We start from the raw sequence: 19,705 nt of genomic DNA on the forward strand, positions 1-19,705 counted from the left end.
GAAGCAATTTCTGACAGAATTTTGGCTCGGGCGCCATAACTACTGCCCATGGCAGTTGGGTGTGATGGCACATCCTAGGGATGTGGTTGGTAAGACAACACCTGTTCTGAGCCATGGGCAGGCGCCCTCATGTGACTGAGCTCTGTACCGGCCATGTCCCTGCAGTTATTAGTACTAAGCTCCTTCTAGGTGTAGTTCATGTACAGCAGACACACGTCACACAGAGCGCCTCACTCAGGGCGCAGCTACACCTTCATGAGCACACTGCGAGTCACGTGACCCCGCCCTCCTCACTGCGGCATAGTCCCTTCCCCCATTCCACCAGGATAACGTGTCACGTGACAGACAACGGCTGTCATCCGCGGCCATGTTCGTTATGGGCAGCACGAATCGTCATTTAGTTCAGCCAAGTGGAGGGAGTATAATGGCAGCTTAGACGTCTGTGACACAAACCTTCGTGTTCTTTTATCACTATACGAAGCTGGAAAACGTCTTAAAGAGCCTCATCACCTGGCTCTCCTGGTGGTGACGTGACAGTGACGTCACTGGGTTAGTCTCCAGGCACAAGGAGGAGGAAGGGGCAGCTGATGCTGAGCGCTCATCTACAAGGTAGGGGGTTATGGAATAAGGGGACGAACGGGGAGAAATGGGGAATGTCAGACGGCAGCTGAGTGATGTGTATGGCGTTATACAGAGGCTGCTGCAGTAATATGTGGTGTACACACAGGACAGGCTCATCTGCTGCTGTCAGCCTGTATATAGCGTACTGTGTGGATATGTGTCTGTATATAGTGTACATGTATAATATATTACAGTGTCGTGGCGTGTATATGTCTGTATATGGTGTACAGTGTCATGGCTGTGCGTGTATATATGTATGTGTGCGCGCAGTGACAGATACAGCCTAGTTATGTATCTATACATTTATAGAGTGTAGGTGCATGCGTACGTACATACGTGTAAACTGACAGATACAGCCATAACTATGTGTTTATATGTGCCTGTAGGTTCGGACTGGCCCACAGGGTAACAGGGGAATCCCCCGGTGGGCCCCGGTGTAGATCTGGACCCCAACCCCACTGTATGGGCAGTACTTGGCATAATTCACTTGAATCGCTCTGTACAGAAAAAAGCAGCATCTCATCATTCATTAACCACGCTACCCAGTTTATTATTATATAGAGATATAGGTACATTTGTGAACGAAGGTAGTATAATATTTGCATGCAGGTGAAAAGTGGACCCCTCAAAAGTCAATGTTATTGGTGGGCCCATATCATCCCAGTCCGATACTGGTTGCCTGTATGCTCTACGGGCGGACACAGGCAGAAGCAGCCCCTTTGTAAGAACAATATATGGGCCCTTAGCAGTCCTCTTAATGCACATATGCACTTGCATGAAAAGAGCCCCCTTACTTCTTGGACCCCTGCGCTAATGATATGTACGTGTGTGTATGTGCAAATATATTTATATACGGTGTGTGTGTATGTGTGTATTATATATATAATCTTTGTTGTGCTTATATGTACATACACACTTACATATATAGTGTGTGTGTAAATCAGGTGCAGTAAATCAGACCACCGCTATCTTTGTGTAGACAGACAGTGGCGGTCACATTAAAACTGCGCATGCGCTCCTCCTGTACAAAGATGGTGGCAGTCAGTGAATCATTCGGCTGATCCCAGCGGTGGCGTGTTCGCGACGCTGTTCCTTGGTGGTACCGCGTAAAAGACTGCATGTGTGAGTGTGGTGCGACAGTGTTCGGCTGGTGGTACCGCACAATATATTGGTACCAGCAGCAGTTTCCATATTGAGACACCCATCTTGGAATTCTGGGATACAGTGACATCTGGACAGAACAGGAAATTAAAACATTGCAAGGCAATATAATATTATTATTATAATATACATACTGTACATACATACTGTACATACATACATACATTTGATCCCTTGCTGATTTTGTAAGTTTGCCCACTGACAATGACATGAACAGTCTATAATTTTAAGGATAGGTTAATTTTAACATTGAGAGATAGAACATCAAAAATAAAATCCAGAAACTCACATTGTATAAACTACTGTATATACTCGAGTATAAGCCGACCCGAGTATAAGCCGACCCCCCCCCTAATTTTGCCACAAAAAACTGGGAAAACTTAATGACTCGAGTATAAGCCTAGGGTGGGAAATGCAGCAGCTACCGGTAAATTTCAAAAGTAAAAATAGATACCAATAAAACTAAAATTAATTGAGACATCAGTAGGTTGTGTTTTTGAATATCCATATTGAATCAGGAGCCCCATATAATGCTCCATAAAGTTTGATGGGCCCCATTAGATGCTCCATATTAAAATATGCCCCATATACCCTGCATAAAGGGTAATAAGGGCCCCATAAGATGCTCCATAGAGATATTTGCCCTATATAGTGCTGTACAAACGTTATGACCCCATAAGATGCTCCATACAGTCACTTGCCCCATATAGTGCTGCACAAGCGTAATGGCCCCATAAGATGCTCTATACATTCACTTGCCCCTAAAGACAAGGCAATACCACACGGACCAAAAAAGGAAAATATATACAAGGCACGGGAATATTAAAATATGGCTTTATTAAAAGGAATGCCAAATGTTACATAATCAAAAAATATTTAAAAACATAAACACTTCCACGTGACAACAGGATTATACGGCTATATATATTCACCAGCACTCTAACCTCCAATTTTACCAGGATTCAAATATTTAGGCTGTACAAGAGGGGGGTTTGGGGGGGGGGGGAAATAAAATAAAATGAATAATGTGCAAAATCTGCTCATATAAAGTGAATAAGTGCTTTGTAAGACCAATACGATTTAGCACATATACAGGGCGCATAGAAGGTGTATAAAATCTTTATAAAGATATATATTTTTCCTATCGCCACGACAGCACCCACAACGAGAGAGGGGATCCGCCCACCTTCCGGACAGGAACCTACAGGTTAAAAAGGGGCGGTCCCCCTCGCCCTCCAGTTTGGGTTCCTGTCCGGACGGCGGGAGCCTACAGGTCTCGTTCACCTACCCGGGTCCGCCAAGCCTCTGTGCGGTGTCCAGGTGAGAACGGCAGAGTCGGGGGCCCGGAAGCAGCGTCGGGGGAAGTCCTGTGTTCAGCTTCCCCCCTCGTCTGGCAAGGAGCGGCATGGCCAAGCGTTCGAAGTGGCGTTCCCGGGGGAAGGCACGCCGCCCTGGGTCGTCCACACGCGCGCGACGCTGCGGGAGCAGGTCGGCGCTTATGACCCGGAAGTGATCTAACGACTTCCGGAGGAGGCCGGGAGGAGGAGCGCGGGACCTTTGAAAAGAAGGCAGCGCTTGGTGAGTGGTGTGCGGCAACATGTCTTACACAGGAGACGCCGAACACCGACAGTTAGGAGATCAGAGGAGGAGCAGCGGATCTCGTAATGGAGATGTGGCACGCGGGCAGCAGGACCCTGACAACCCGACGTCACGTCGCACCTCACCCCCTCAGAAACCGGTACTCTAATTTCATCAGCAGTGGTGAGTGTTATATCTGAGCCACTGGCTGATACAATTGTCTTCTATACTATGCTTTGTTATAGGGGAAGAAGGTCTTAAAGTCTAAACATAAGCAGTGTGCGTTATGCACGGAGCCACTACCTGACACCTATGTAAAGAAATTATGTCAGACGTGTATATGCCGTACGTTAGCGGAAGAGGCCCCCCTCCGTGTATCGGATTTGAGGGAAGTAATTAGGGAAGAAATAAAATCTTCCCTTAAATCTAAGCGGCATGAGAAGAGTAGTATGGAAATGGTATCCGATTCCAGCCCTTCGTTGCAAGAGGGCGAGTGCTCGGAGAGTTCATCACCATCCTCCTCAGATGAGGAGGGAAGGCCTTCCTTTGCCACCGATAATATGGAGACTTTAATTAAGGCAGTCCATGCGACTATGGGTGTGGCTGAGAGTAAAGAACCGAAAACAACCCAGGAGATCATGTTCGCAGGGCTGAGCCAGAGAAGTCGCAAAGCTTTCCCGGTGGTAGATACCATTAAAGATTTGGTCAAACGGGAGTGGGACAAGCTGGATAAAGGGTTCTTACCTTCAGCCGCAAAAAGAAGGTACCCCTTTGAGGATGACACCTTATCCCAGTGGATGAAGATCCCAAAAGTAGATGCGGCAGTAGCCTCTACCTCGAAAACAGCCTCGCTACCATTAGAGGATGTAGGACTCCTTAAAGATCCTTCAGACAGGAAGGCTGACATGCTCCTTAAGAAGGTGTGGGAAGCATCATCTGGAGCCTTTAAGCCCGCAATCGCAGGCACCTGTACGGCAAGATCAGTTATGGTCTGGGTGACTCAGCTGGAGGAACAGCTTAAAGCAAAAGTACCCAGGGATAAATTGTTAAACTCCCTGTCTCAGGTCAGGGAAGGAGTGGCTTATCTAGCGGATGCCTCGATGCCTCGATTGATTCCCTGAAATTGGCTGCAAGATCGGCGGGTCTCTCAAATGCAGCCCGACGGGCACTTTGGCTAAAGACCTGGAAGGGGGATGCTCAGGCAAAAGCCAAATTGTGCTCCATTCCATGTAGGGGTGAGTACCTATTCGGCTCGGTGCTGGATGACATCCTGGCAAAGGCAGAAGACAGAAAGAAGGGATTTCCTAAAACATTTAATCCCACTTTTAGGAATGCCTTCCGGAGACGCATGCCCTTCAGAAAATTCCAGTCAGACCAACAGGGATATAATCGTGACTGGGAAACGTCGGATCAAAAGAAGAAAGGTGGATACTATAAGAACCCTTCATCTTTCTCAAGACGTAGGCGTAATTACAGATAGAACAGATCTACCAGTAGGGGGAAGACTAAGGTTCTTCTCAGAAGAATGGAGAAAAATAACTTCTAGTGCCTGGATAATGGGGGTAGTTGAGTCAGGGTTAAAATTAGAATTTTTGAGAACTCCCCCAAATCATTTTGTAGTAACATCACTGGACACTCCGGCCCAACAACAGGCCTTAGAATTAGAGATTCAACAATTGCTTACAAAGCGAGTTATTGAAGAAGTACCAAAACATCAGGAGAAGACGGGTTTTTATTCTCCGCTATTCTTAATCTCTAAACCTGATGGGTCCTTTAGGACTATCATAAATTTACGTAAATTAAATAAATATCTTCAGTACCACGCTTTTAAGATGGAATCCATTAAATCAACAACTAAGCTTTTGTTTCCTAGGTGCTACATGTCGGTCTTGGATCTAAAAGATGCGTACTACCATCTTCCAGTTCACAGAAATCACCAGCAATTCCTCAGTATGGCAGTATGGGTAAACCATCAGATTAAACATTTTCAATTTTTGGCAATGCCCTTTGGCCTGTCCATGGCACCTAGAGTTTTTACAAAGGTTGTTTCGGAAGTAATGGCCCATATCAGGGAAAAGGAAACCCTTGTAGTGCCCTATCTAGACGATTTTTTGATAGTTGGAAATTCAATTGCTCAGTGTACGTCTAGGGTAAATGCCATAATATCATCCCTACAGGAACTCGGATGGATTATCAACTGGGAAAAGTCAAAACTGGAACCCAGAAGACGTCAAATGTTCCTAGGAGTTCTTCTAGACTCAGAAGATCAGTCATCCTTCCTACCAGAAGACAAGAAGCAGAAGATCATTCAAAGGATCACGGCCGTAAGGGAAGTTCCAAACTTAAGTCTAAGAGACGCAATGTCTCTACTCTCTACTGGGATCTTTGACTGCGTGTATATCGGCGGTGAGATGGGCTCAGGCTCATACCCGAATGCTTCAATACGAAGTTCTTCAAGCAGAGAAAGATCTTCACGGTGCTCTAAGCAGAAAGTTCAAATTATCACCCGCCACTCTTCACAATCTAAGATGGTGGCTCAATCTAGCACATTTGTCAAAAGGAGTTCTCTGGACCATCACTCCGGACAATGTAGTTACAACAGATGCCAGCCCGTTCGGTTGGGGAGCCCATATGGGAGACATTCTAACCCAAGGGCGATGGTCGATTCAAGAGTCCCAGAATTCCTCAAATCTAAGAGAGCTTGCTGCAGTCAATCAGGCTCTTCTTTGCTTACTACCATCCCTGAGGAATTCGCATGTACAGATACAAACAGACAATATGACTGTGGTAGCATACATCAATCATCAGGGGGGGACAAGGTCACGATCCCTAATGACCACTACAGCACAGATATTGTCTCTGGCCGAGAATCACTTACAATCCCTGTCGGCAGTTCATATAAAAGGGGAACTCAATATAGAGGCGGACTATCTCAGTCGCCATTCCCTTCGTCAGGGAGAGTGGTCCCTAAACCAACAGATATTCGATCAGATAGTCAATCTGTGGGGATTACCGATAATAGATCTATTTGCCACGAGGAAGAACAGGAAGGTCAGGAGGTTCGCATCCTTACACATAGCAGACCAACCGTTCATAGTGGATTCCCTTCGTGTCCGTTGGGACTTCCAGCTGGCATATGCCTTTCCCCCAATGTGTCTGATTCCGATAGTTCTCAGAAAGATCCGGGAGGAAAGAGCCAGAGTGATTCTAATCGCCCCCTTTTGGCCCAGGAGGCCTTGGTTCTCTCTCCTCAGGACAATGTCTGTGTCCGATCCCTGGGTGTTGCCAGTAGTTCCGGAACTCCTTTCTCAAGGTCCATTTCGTCATCCAAATTTGGAGACTCTTCACTTAACGGCTTGGAACTTGAGAGGGAGATTCTGAGGGAGAGGGGGTTCTCTAATGCTTTAATAGCCACCTTATTGAAAAGCAGAAAGGAGGTCACTACGAAGATCTATACAAAAATTTGGAAGAAATTCCTTATGTTTTATCAGCCACCATTAGGAAACAAGGCTCCGATTTCAGCTATTTTAGAATTCCTTCAGAAAGGCTGGGAATTGGGTTTAGCAGTCAACACTCTAAAGGTACCTTCACACATAACGATATTGTTAACGATATCATTGCTTTTTGTGACGTAGCAACGATATCGTTAATAAAATCGTTCTGTGTGACAGCGACCAACGATCAGGCCCCTGCTGGGAGATCGTTGGTCGCTGAATAAAGTCCAGAACTTTATTTCGTCGCTGGACTCCTGCTGACATCGCTGGATCGGCGTGTGTGACACGGATCGGCGTGTGTGACACCGATCCAGCGATGTCTTCACTGGTAACCAGGGTAAACATCGGGTAACTAAGCGCAGGGCCGCGCTTAGTAACCCGATGTTTACCCTGGTTACCATCCTAAAAGTAAAAAAAAACAAACAGTACATACTTGCCTACAGCCGTCTGTCCTCCAGCGCTGTGCTCTGCACTCCTCCTGTACTGGCTGTGAGCGTCGGTCAGCCAGAAAGCAGAGCGGTGACGTCACCGCTCTGCTTTCCGGCCGCTGTGCTCACACAGACAGTACAGGAGGAGTGCAGAGCACAGCGCTGGAGGACAGACAGCGGTAGGTAAGTATGTAGTGTTTGTTTTTTTTTTACTTTTAGGATGGTAACCAGGGTAAACATCGGGTTACTAAGCGCGGCCCTGCGCTTAGTTACCCGATGTTTACCCTGGTTACCGGCATCGTTGGTCGCTGGAGAGCTGTCTGTGTGACAGCTCTCCAGCGACCAAACAGCGACGCTGCAGCGATCCGGATCTTTGTCGGTATCGCTGCAGCGTCGCTTAATGTGAAGGGGCCTTAAGAGTTCATGTTTCAGCCTTGGGAGCTCTATATAACAGTGATATAGCTGGTAATAGATGGGTTGCTAGGTTTATTAAGGCATGTCAGCGTTCTAACCCAATCCATATTGTAAGAATACCCCCTTGGGATTTAAATTTGGTGCTTGAGGTGTTGACTGAACCTCCTTTCGAGCCATTAGACTCTATTTCAATGAAAAATTTAACCTTAAAAACAGCTCTACTTTTAGCATTAACATCTGCCAGGAGGGTCAGTGATATACATGCGTTATCAGTAGATCCTCCCTATCTAATAATTCTCCAAGATAAGATTGTCTTAAAACCTGATCCTGCATACTTGCCAAAAGTAGCAACTAAATTTCATAGAAGTCAGGAGATTTATTTACCATCTTTCTATGAAAATCCAGGTTCAGAAGAGGAGAAAAAATATCATACCCTAGATGTAAAGAGGGCGATATTAGAATACTTGGATAGGACACAAAGCTGGAGGCAGAGTAGGGCTCTGTTTGTTTCTTTCCAGAATCGGAAAAAGGGTTCTGGTGTCACGAAGAACTCTATTGCTAGATGGATTAGAGAAGCGATATGTCTTGCTTACTCTGCCAGGGGAGTAACACCACCAGAAGGCATCAGGGCGCACTCCACTCGGGCTATGGCATCATCCTGGGCGGAGAAGGCAGATGTCCCCATTGAAATGATATGTAAGGCGGCAACTTGGTCATCACCTTCCACCTTTTATAAGCACAATCGCCTTGATCTATCTGCTAATTCCAGCTTACAGTTTGGCCGTTCAGTACTTAGTGCTGTGGTCCCTCCCAGTTAAATAGTCTTTGAAAGTCTCTCGTTGTGGGTGCTGTCGTGGCGATAGGAAAACCGTTTTTTACGTACCGGTAATAGGATTTTACGGAGTCCACGACAGCACCCATACATTCCCCCCCGTATTTAGCTACTTATTCCTGCACTCTGTTGGAAGGTGTGCCTTAGAGATCACTCTATAGAGGTGGTGGTATTTAGTAATGTTTAAGATAATATTGTCATGTACTGATTCATTGGAGGTATCCCTTGTACTCTGGAACACAAACTGGAGGGCGAGGGGGACCGCCCCTTTTTAACCTGTAGGTTCCTGTCCGGAAGGTGGGCGGATCCCCTCTCTCGTTGTGGGTGCTGTCGTGGACTCTGTAAAATCCTATTACCGGTACGTAAAAACCGGTATTGCACATGAAAAAACCTAAAACCACAATCAATATGTGTAAAAATGTGGGGAAGGGGGTATAATACCCCTGTTATTTAAATAAAAGTTGGTTTACATAAAGTGCAAAATACAAGGTGCAGTAGAAAAAGTGATAGTGTGCCAGAATCTTACTCCAAGTGAATAAAAACCACCTTTGCAGATAGCTACCATAGGGAAAAACAATGGCGTCCGCCTAAATTAGCATATAGCACTGTGCAGCTGTACGGCCAAAAATATAATAGTCACATATACCTGGGGAGGGGGGGGGCTCTGTTCCTGTGTCAGCGCGTACCCAGGAACAGAGCCCCCCCCTCCCCAGGTATATGTGACTATTATATTTTTGGCCGTACAGCTGCACAGTGCTATATGCTAATTTAGGCGGACGCCATTGTTTTTCCCTATGGTAGCTCTCTGCAAAGGTGGTTTTTATTCACTTGGAGTAAGATTCTGGCACACTATCACTTTTTCTACTGCACCTTGTATTTTGCACTTTATGTAAACCAACTTTTATTTAAATAACAGGGGTATTATACCCCCTTCCCCACATTTTTACACATATTGATTGTGGTTTTAGGTTTTTTCATGTGCAATAATATATATCTTTATAAAGGTTTTATACACCTTCTATGCGCCCTGTATATGTGCTAAATCGTATTGGTCTTACAAAGCACTTATTCACTTTATATGAGCAGATTTTGCACATTATTCATTTTATTTTATTTCCCCCCCCCCCCCCCCAAACCCCCCTCTTGTACAGCCTAAATATTTGAATCCTGGTAAAATTGGAGGTTAGAGTGCTGGTGAATATATATAGCCGTATAATCCTGTTGTCACGTGGAAGTGTTTATGTTTTTAAATATTTTTTGATTATGTAACATTTGGCATTCCTTTTAATAAAGCCATATTTTAATATTCCCGTGCCTTGTATATATTTTCCTTTTTTGGTCCGTGTGGTATTGCCTTGTCTTTAGCCTCACTTATGTAGTGGTTTCCACTACAATCGGGCACAGCGCACCCTGGTGGTTTACTATATTCTTTTATTTTTAATCTATATATCTCCTATATAAAGGGATAGGAAAATCATTTTAAACCTACTGTGGGTGTACTGTGTTATTTTATTAATTCACTTGCCCCATATAGTGCTGCACAAGTGTTATGGCCCCATAAGATGCTCCATACAGTCACTTGCCCCATATAATGCTGCACAAGCGTTATGGCCCCATAAGATGCTCCATACAGTCACTTGCCCCATATGCTTTTGCTGTGCTAAAAAAAAAAATCATCACATACTCGCCTCTCTTTGCTCAGGACCCCCGGCACTTTCAATATTTACCTCCTCCTCGTGCGGCTCAGTCTTCAGCACTGATATTCAGCAGAGGGTGCGCACGGACTACATCACCGCACCCTCTGACCTGAGCGTCACAGCCAGAGGACGATTAAGACGGAGCCGCATCGGAACGAGGAGCGGTAAATATCGCGCAGTGCTCCCCTCCCCGTATACTCACCTACTGCTGGCGCTGTGCAGTCCCTGCTTCTTCCAGCGCTGCATCTTCCTGTATTGAGCTGTCAGTTACCGCTCATTACAGTAATGAATATGCGGCTCCACCTCTATGTGACCGCTCAGTACAGGAAGAATCTGCAGCACTGGAAGAAGCAGGGACGTGCAGGGACCGCGCCAGCAGTAAGTGAGTATAATTACACAGCCCCCGCTCCTCCTCCCCTGCCGACCCCCGGGTATGACTCGAGTATAAGCCGAGAGGGGGACTTTCAGCCCCCAAAAAATGGGCTGAAAATCTCAGCTTATACTCGAGTATATACAGTATATAAATTCATATGCATTTGGCAGTGAGAAATAAGTATTTGATCCCCTACCAACCATTAAGAGTTCTGGCTTCTACAGACCAGTTAGGCTATGTGCACACGTAGGTGGAATCTCTGCAGATTTTGCCGCACTGTTCTTGTAAATCCGCAGGTAAACCGCACTGCAGATTACCTACGGATTTACCACGGTTTTTGTGCGGATTCCACCTGCGGTTTTACACGTGCGGATTCCTATTGAGGAGCAGGTGTAAACCGCTGCGGAATCCGAACAAAGAATTGACATGCTGCGGAATAAACAACGCTGCGCTTCCGCACGTTTCTTTCCGCAGCTTGTGCACTGTGGATTTTGTTTTCCATAGGTTTACATGGTACTGTACAACGCATGGAAAACTGCTGCAGATCCACAGCGTCAAAACCGCTGCGGATCCGCAGCAAAATCCGCAACGTGTGCACATGGCCTTAGACACTCCTAATCAGCTCGTTACCTGCATTAAAGACAGCTGTGGGCAAACTTACAAAATCAGTAAGGGGTCAAATACTTATTTTCTTCACTGTTTGTGTGTGTGTGTGTATCTGTAGTATATATATTTTTCCTTATACAGCTCCATCATATTCCATGGCGCTTTACAGACGTCATAGCTATGTAGTGTACAGTGACAGATGCAGCCAACTACAGTGCTGATACTCAATCTGAAAGGTTAATAAACCTAAATATTTAAATGAAGTTAGGTTTTGTCTTTTTCTCAGGAGAATAACTTTAGTGCAGAATTATTTAGCAACTAATTGAAAAAGTAAATTTTCCCATACAATTTATTTTTCATCTGTTAAAGTGTGAATAATAACCAAACAACTGAAAATGTACAAAAATACATTTTAATCACCTTTCAGTTCCCAATATAGACCCTCTTCTTTTCAGTAACAGTCCTCGTCTTTTCATCCACGGAGTCTGTGAGTTTCTTAATCTGTTAACAATCCACTTCTTGGTCAGCACCAACCACAGCCCCCCAGACACAGTTCAGAGAGGTGGACTGTAGTGATGAGCGAGTATACTCGTTGCTCTGGTTTTCCCTAGCACGCTCGGGTGGCCTCCGAGTATTTGTTAGTGCTTGGAGATTTAGGTTTTGCGGACGCTGCTGCATGATTTACTGCTGCTAGCCAGCCTGAGCACATGTGGGGGTTGCCTGGTTGCTAGGGAATTCCCACATGTAATGAAGATCTCTAGTAGCCATAAATCATGCAGCTGCGGCAAGGAAAACTAACTCTCTGAGCAGTCACAAATACTCGGAGACCACCCGAGCGTGCTAGGGAAAACCCGAGCAACGAGTACACTCGCTCATCACTAGTGAACTGTCTTCCTTCACCATAAATCTCCCATTTAACCTCTTAAGGACCAAGCCATTTTGTAGGTTAAAGGGAATCTGTCACCTCATTTTGCCGCTATAAACTGCGGCCACCGTAATCAGGGGCTTATCTACAGCATTCTGTAATGCTGTAGATAAGCCCCCGATGTAACCTGAAAGATAATAAAATCAAGTTAGATTATACTCACCCAGGGGTGTTCCTGCTGCGGTCTGGGTCCGATGGGCGTCGCAGATCCGGGTCTGGCGCCTCCCATCTTAATATGATGTTGTCATCCTCCTTGCTGCTGTTGCGGCTTCGGCGCAGGCGTACTGATTTGCCATCTTGAGGGCAGAGCAAAGTACTGCAGTGCGCAGGCGCTGGGCCTCTCTGACCTTTCCCGGCGCCTGCGCACTGCAGTACTTTGCTCTGCCCTCAACAGTTCTGTGAGATTCCTTGGTTGTCTTGCATGTACTGCTTTTGTGAGGTCTAGCCAAAGATTTGCAATGATAATCAGAGCACTGTGAGGGCCATTGTAAAACCTTCAGCTTGCACCTTTTGAGGTAATCTATTGTGGATTTTGATATGTGTTTAGTATCATTATCCATTTGTAGAAACCATCCTCTCTTCAACTTCATCTTTTTTACAGACGGTGTTATGTTTGCAGCAAGAATTTGTTGAAATTTAATTAATCTATTATTCCCTCTACCTGTGATATGTTCCCTGTGCCATTGGCTGCAGCACAACCCCAAAGCACGATTGATCCACCCCCATGCTTAGTGGTTGCAAGATGTTCTTTTCTTGACATTCTGAGCTCTTGTTTTTCCAGATATACCTTTGATCAATTTGGCCAAAGAGTTCTATTTTAACCTCAGTCGTCCACTGGACTTGTTTCCAAAATGCATCAGGTTTTCTTTTGATGACTCTTCCATGATGGTCATATTTGTGCAGTTGTCTCTGTACAGTAGAACAATGTACCACAACTCCAGTATCTGCTAAATCTTTCTGAAGGTCTTTTGCAGTCAAGCAGGGGTTCTGATTTGCCTCTCTAGCAATCCTATGAGCAGATCTCAATTAAATTTTGCTTGGTCTTCCAGACTTTATCTTGACCTCCCACTGTTCCTGTTAACTGCTATTTCTTAATTATATTTCGAACTGAGGAAAGAGTAACTTGAAAATGCTTTGCTATCTTCTTATAGCCTTCTCTTGCTTTGTGGGCTTCCACCATTTTCATTTTCAGAGTGCTAGGTAGCTGCTTAGAAGAACTCATAGCTGCTGTTTTTTAGCCCAAGGTTAGAGGAGGCTGGATTTTTATAAAACTGGGAAATTGGCATCACCTGGCCTTTCCTAACGATGATAGTGAACAAGCCATAAGGCCTGTCCCACACGTCCAGATAATTCCGGTACCGGAAAAAATCGTTACCGGAGTTATCCGTGTCTGTGTGCTCACGTGGCACATCAGTGTGGCACACGTGCGGCAGCCTGTGCCGTCCGTGTGCCGACTGGGTACCACACGCACCGTGCAGGAGACAGCGCTAGAGTTAAGCGCTGTCCCCTGCTTTGGGTGCTGAATCCAGAATTAATTCCTTCTTCCCAGCAGCGTTCGCTGGAGAGAAGGAATGAGAAATCATTGTTTTTGTTATTTTTTTGTGTGTTTAAAATAAAGTTCCCGGTAATCTCCCCCCTCCCACCCCCTGTGCGCCCGCCCGCTGGCATTAAAATACTTACCCAGCTCCCTCGGCGCTTCCTCTCAGCGTCGCTGCTTGTCCTGTATGAGCGGTCACGTGGTGCCGCACATTACAGTGATGAATATGCGGCTCCACCCCTATGGGAGGTGGAGCCGCATATTCATCACTGTAATAAGCGGCACCATGTGACCGCTCATACAGGAAGAGCTGCGATGCTCAGAGGATTAAGCTTTGAGGCAGCTGGGTAAGTATTTTAATGCCAGCGGGCAGGCGCACAGGGGGTGGGAGGGGGGAGATTACCGGGAATTTTATTTACACCGCAAAAAAAAAAAAAAAAAAAAAGATTTTTCATTCCTTCGCTCCAGCGAACGCTGCTGGAGAGAAGAAATGAATGAGGCTTCAGCACCACAAGCTGGGGGGACAGCGCTTACTGTAGGGCTGTCTCCTGCATGGCACACAAACTGCACATGGACAGCATCCGTGTGCGGTGCGTGCTTTACACGGACCCATTGACTTTAATGGGTCCGTGTGATACGTGCGCTCCCACAAACACTGACATGTCTCCGTGTTTTTCAAAGGGACACACGGTCCGTGAAAACACGCTGACATGTGCAGAGACACATTGATTTTAATGTGTCTACGTGAGTCAGTGTCTGCGGTACCTGAGGAAACTGTCACCACACATACCGGAGCCACTGACGTGTGAAACCGGCCTAACCCTGACAGGCAAATTAAGGTCTGAAACCTTGGTTAAAGTTATCTGAGGACATAAATCTCCAAGGGTGCCCAAACTTTTGCATTGGGCACCCTTGGAGATTTATAAAATTTAATATTTTTCTCTTTTGCCTAAAATACAAAGGAAATGTGTCTTATTTAACTTAAGGTCTTTTAGAGATCATTTAATCTTCAACTTGCTTAATTGTTGTCAATCATAGTAATTTTGACCAAGGGTGCCGCTGTTAGTGCAACTGTTAGTGCAACTTTTGATATTCTGTGATCACGCCCCAATATCTTGCGCTTTGTGCCCACGTTCCGTAATACCAGCATTTTGGAGGCAGCTCTCCTGCACTGCGTCCAAAACCCTGCATTCTAGGTTACAAGCACAGTGTATGGGATCTAAAGAAATCCCATGACCAGTGTGCTTCTATTTGACGCTGCGTAACCTCAACTGCGGGTGTACGAGCCACAGCACGTCAATAATCTGCAGCGGAGACTCTAGTCTCTCCCGTAGCCATTCATTAGATGCGGTAAGTCCGCATGATTCAGTGAGCACATGCGCATTTACCTGCGTGATTAGAACGCAGCATTTTGGATGCAGAAAAAATATGCTGCATCCAAATCGCTGCTATATCCTGGTTGTGGGCACATAGCCTTAGCAATGTAAAGAGTGGAGCATCCCTGTATAAGACTTGCAGCAATTTTTGACTTTTCAGAGTCAGTAAAATTTTTGGCCCATTTTGCCTGCGTAAAACAGCTGCCTAATAATTCTGTACTCCTTGATGAGGGGGATTGTAACCTTAGTCCGCACCCTCCCCCATTATACACATCACCTGCTCTGCTTCATCCAATAATCATTTAAGGTTATATACGGTAGTTTGGAACTGGAAAAGCTGCATAGAAATTAGGAAAAAAAATTCTCACTAGCCTAATAATTCTGTACCCAGTGTATGTGTGTAGTGACAAATACTCCATTGTTGTGTATGTATGCGCGCACAGTCAGACACAGCCATTACACAGCACACAGCAGGGCCACATGTATAAGATTATCTCTGCACAGGCACATTTTATTTATACATATCCAATCGTGGAACTAGTATTATTCCAAGATCTATTGATTAAAATGTACTTTGTTTGTGGGAAAAGAAGCTTTTTTTTCTTTCTTATGAGATATATTACAGCTTGCTTTTTTTCATGAGTGCTACTGGTTTGTGAAGTAAAAAAGTAAAATGATAGTTACGCTTTAAGCATTTCATGTAGGTCCCACGTGGTGGAAAAAAAGTTACCCGGTGATGGAAGAGTAAATACGGCGTACTTTGATGGCTTAAGTAAAGGTACCTTCACACTAAACAACTTCACAACGATAACGATAGCGATCCGTGACGTTGCAGCGTTCTGGATAGCGATATCGTTGTGTTTGACACGCAGCAGCGATCAGGATCCTGCTGTGATGTCGTTGGTCGGAGCTAGAAGTCCAGAACTTTCTTTCGTCGCTGGACTCCCTGCAGACATCGCTGAATCGGCGTGTGTGACACCGATTCAGCGATGTCTTCACTGGTAACTAGGGTAAACATCGGGTTACTAAGCGCGGCCCTGCGCTTAGTAACCCGATGTTTACCCTGGTTACCATCGTAAAAGTAAAAAAAACAAACACTACATACTTACCTTCAGCTGTCTGTCCCCGGCGCTCTGCTTCCTGCACTGGCTGTGAGCGCCGGTCAGCCGGGAAGCAGAGCGGTGACGTCACCGCTCTGCTTTCCGGCCGCTGTGCTCACAGTCAGTGCGGGAAGCAGAGCGCCGGGGACAGACAGCGGTAGGTAAGTATGTAGTGTTTTTTTTTTTTTACTTTTACGATGGTAACCAGGGTAAACATCGGGTTACTAAGCGCGGCCTTGCGCTTAGTAACCCGATGTTTACCCTGGTTACCGGGGACCTCGGCATCGTTGGTCGCTGGAGAGCTGTCTGTGTGACAGCTCTCCAGCGACGCTGCAGCGATCGAGATCGTTGTCGGTATCGCTGCAGCGTCGCTTAGTGTGAAGGTACCGCTTAAGGCATCTAAGTCCCAGCTCCTACACATTACATGCTGGCCATGCACACTGCAGGTTTTATGAAAGAAAAGGCGCAGTACTCGGAACTTTTTATTCTATTCTAAGAACAGACACTTATTGGAAGCCACAATAATCAATGTGGCGCCATTATGCATCCAAATTATTTATGCAATGGATACATTTAATACATGAATTCTGTTTGTTCTGAATCCCCCCGGCTGGAGGGTCTGTGACCGTTCTGTGCCAGGGAAGAACGACGCTGTGCACAATAGGCAGGTAAGTTGCAACCTGCCTATTAGTGCTTGGGTACAATTTTGTTTGTTTTTTGTTAAATCCCAGATACCCTCTGTTAAAACAGAAGAAATGTAATTCCTTATTGTAAATATTAACTTGGCCGTACAGATTGGATGCATACAGCAGACACACAAGGTAAACACAACACACGCGCACACACTCATCACTTACCTGTCAGACACACTGTACACGTCACTTTGTGGTGCTTAAAGCAAGTCTGTGCATAGAATGACTGTTCAAACCAGGTACCAGTGCTCAGTGCATCATGGCGGGGCTAAATATTTAATCCCTTAAAGGGAACCTGTCACCACATTTGACCAATATACAGTATTCTATAATTCTGTATATCTGCCCAGACCCTGACCAACAAGAAAGGGAGCTTTTATTATACTCACCTACAGGGCGGTCTGGTCCGAGCGTTGGCACTGGTCTTGGTCCGGCGCCTCCCTTCCTCTTGTGATACCAACCTACTTCTTGCTTTTTGTAGATTTTGTGTCATTATGTCATCCCTGGCATCGCGCTCCTGTGCAGGGGATTCTCTGACTAGGGTAGAGTATAGTTCTGCAGTGCACGAGTCAGGGCTGTTTGACCTTTCCCGTGCCTGAGCACTGCAGTACTTTGCTCTAGTCACAGCAGAGAATACACCTGCACAGGAGCACGGTGCCGGGGAGACTGTGGATGACAAAGAACGTGTCATCCACACGGAGCACAGAGGGAGAATTGCATCGAAAGATTAAGGGTATGTTTCCACAGTCAGGATTGGCTTAGTATTTGTTCAGGATTTGACGCAGGTGAAATCTGCAGCTGAGGTCACTGGCATGTCCTTTAGATGCGTTTTTTACATGTGTTTTTGATGCGTTTTTTTCATTACTTGTGTTTTTTTTGTCACTTGAAATAAAGCTTATTGAAAGTTGGCTTCTGGGAAGAAAAAAAGTGATTTCCTATTTGCAGATGGGGTACGTGCACATGGTCATTAAACGCTGCAGGTTGGACGCTGCATACATCTGCAGCGTCTAACCCGCAGCAGCCAGATGTTACATCATAGTGGATGGGATTTCAAGAAATCCCATCTCCACTATGCGTTCAAAGGCACAGGCAGTAGACCTGTGTAAACGGACATGCTGTGCGTCTTTTCAGACCGCAACATGTCTATTTATGATATGGAGACGCTCAGTCTCCGCAGCTTAAATTTCCCATGTGGTAAAACCGCATCTAATTATTAGTCACATGCGTAATAACTGCGGGAACCCAGCCTACTACGCCTGTGTACTAATTTACATATGTTGAATCTTGTGTCACATTGTACGTGACGGGCCGGTGTCACACTTGCAAGTGTGATGCGAGAAACTTACATCAACACCTGGTGCTGCCGCCAGCACTCGGACCGACGTGTGCGGCTGCATAGAAATACATGCAGCCGCACACTCCGGTCCCAAGTGCCGAGTTTCTCACATCACACTCGCAAGTGTGACACTGGCCACACAGGAATATGTAATGTCCTTTCCTTTTTTTTAACTAAATATTTTTTATTAAAAATGGCGTGGGCTTCCATGCAATTTTCCAAAAAAGACAGAAGGAAAGCCAGCGACTGGTGGCCAATGTTTATAGCCTGGGAAGGGGGTAATACCCATGGAGCTTCCCAGGCTATTAATATCAGCTCACAGCTGTATACTTAGCCTTTACTGGCTATTAAAATAGGTAACCTCCCCCCTCCCCCCCCAAAAAAAAAAAAAAAAAAAGTGTGGTCCTCATATAATTAATAACCAGAAAAAGCTAAGCAGACAGCTGTGGGCTGATATTAATAGCCTAGGAAGTGACCATGGATATTATCTACCCCGGCTACAAACACCAGCTCCCAGCCGCCCCAGAAATAGCTCATCTCTAAGGCCGTGTTCATATTTGTGTTGGGCAGAGCAACGGAGGGCTGCATACTTCCTCCATTAAGCCCTGCCCACTGTAACTATCTTTAACATTGGGCACCCAGGCCATGCGGATGTATGCGGAGGCGTCCGCATGCGTCATTTTGACACTGCGCCGAACTGCATCGAACGCAGCATGTTGCATTTTTTTTGCGGTCGACGCAGCGTCAAAACGACGCATGCGAAAGCATCCGCATACATCTGCATGCCCAATGTTAAAGATAGGTATCCAGGATGCATGTAGGCGGAGCTGAATGGAAGAGGTGCAGCAGTCAGTGGGTGGGTCTCAACGGAGAAAGTATGCAGCCCTCCGCAACTCTGCCCAATGCAAATGTGAACTTAGCCTTAGATGCCCCAATTCCGGCATTTAGCCTCGCTCTTCCCACTTGCCCTACGTGGTGGCAAGTGGGGTAAGGGTATGTGCACACGTATTTGTGATGGCTGCTGATTTTTACGCAGCGGATTTGATAAATCCGCAGTGCAAAACTGCAGCGATTTTTTTTTTTTTTCCCTGCGGATTTATCGCGGTTTCTATTGTGGATTCCGCTGCGGGTTTACACCTGCAATTTTCTATTGGAGCAGGTGTAAACCCGCAGCGGAATCCGCACAAAGAATTGACATGCTGCGGAATGTAAACCGCTGCATTTCCGCGGCATGTGCACTGAGTATTTAGTTTCCCATAGGTTTACATTATACTGTAAACACATGGGAAACCGCTGCGAATCCGCAGCAAAATCCGCAGCGTGTGCACATACCCTAATAGTTTGGGCGTTAACGACACCTTTGTATAGTAAATGTGACATCAAGCCTGGCTTAGTAATGGAGAGGTTTCAATAAGACACCTATCCATTAATAATCCTATAGTTGTTACAGGTTAGGCCTCTTTCACACTTCCGTTTTTACAATCTGCACAGGATCCGTCAAAATGTTGAAATGACGGATCCTGTGCAGATTGTAA

At 45.7% G+C, this 19,705-nt stretch overlaps 1 protein-coding gene across 5 annotated transcripts in view; it reads left to right on the forward strand.

Moving 5' to 3' along the window:
* Nucleotides 1-336: 336 nt before the first annotated feature.
* ATP6V0A1 (ATPase H+ transporting V0 subunit a1) overlaps nt 337-19,705 on the forward strand; it is a 136,650-nt gene continuing 117,281 nt past the window's right edge. For all 5 annotated transcript variants that reach the window (XM_069751817.1, XM_069751819.1, XM_069751823.1 and 2 more), the window contains exon 1: nt 337-609. The gene's annotated coding sequence lies outside the window, so the exon portion shown is untranslated. The remainder of the gene's footprint in view (nt 610-19,705) is intronic.

Source organism: Ranitomeya imitator, chromosome 2 (assembly GCF_032444005.1).
Source record: "Ranitomeya imitator isolate aRanImi1 chromosome 2, aRanImi1.pri, whole genome shotgun sequence".
Lineage (NCBI taxonomy): Eukaryota > Metazoa > Chordata > Amphibia > Anura > Dendrobatidae > Ranitomeya > Ranitomeya imitator.